Below are 1,077 nucleotides of genomic sequence, written 5' to 3' on the forward strand. Positions count from 1 at the left end.
AGCAGATCTGAACATATGAATGGACATTAGCAGAAGGCAATTTCTGTTCAATACAAGTCAGACCTGTCTGAAGATGAATTCTGCCCACTAGTAGAATGAGCCTCTGCTAAAGAAATGGGCACCTAGTCATAGGAAATATTCATGCCAAGAATGCTTGGTTGGCTTTGCATCAGGAAGGATGATCTGTTAGGGGATTTATGCATCAGTGAGAGTAACTGTAGAAGGATTTCTAAAGTCATTTCCAGCCTTGAGATTTTACCACTCCATTTACCATGTATATGTGCCTCATGCTTTATCTTTAAACATAGACATTTTCTTTAGAGTAACTCCAAAGGGTTAATGATTAACTGGATAAGATTTGTGTGTTTCATTGATGAAACAAGCCACAATGATTAGGGAATTAAGCTGGTTCAACTGGGTTCTCTATTTTGGAATTTGGAACTGGTTGTTTTTCTGGAGCTGGAAGGTACTGAAGTTGTGGAGCTGGGACAGTCATTTCCTTGATGTAAGTGGGGAAACTGAAAACACCAATTGGCAAGGAAAAAGATAAATAAAGCAGATGCATAGTAGGATGCAGAAATAAGAAACCATGTGATCCAAGGGAGAGAAAGAGAGAAATTAAGAGATGATGAAATTGATTGTTCTGGTTCCCACTGACTTGCAAATTCTAGATTTCAGTTCCTCAAGCCTGGGGAACTGCTGCTTCTGGATTCAAGGATATACCATCTGATGTTCCCAGTTGGTCCCATTATTTTGCTCAAACCAGTCTGAATAGGTTTCTATAATTCACCACCCTAAGTACTTCAGCTTTAGATGATTCTTTTTTAAGAGGGGTGATTCTTCTTCCTTTGAATCAAAAACTTACTTCTACTGTTTAAGATTGGCCACTTCATAGGGGCAAGTCATTATAGGGACACATTTTCTCTCAAGGTGTAATGGTTATAATTAAGTGATTTGAAAGTATTTTAGTGCAGAAGGGCCAGGGCTATCCAAATGTCAGACTAAATTATAAAATGAACAGAACTAAAATTCCACGAGATATAACCATTCATAATTTGAGTAGTAGGATCAGATCAG

Source organism: Pteropus vampyrus, unplaced genomic scaffold (genome assembly GCF_000151845.1).
Source record: "Pteropus vampyrus isolate Shadow unplaced genomic scaffold, Pvam_2.0 Scaffold41, whole genome shotgun sequence".
Taxonomy (NCBI): Eukaryota; Metazoa; Chordata; class Mammalia; order Chiroptera; family Pteropodidae; genus Pteropus; species Pteropus vampyrus.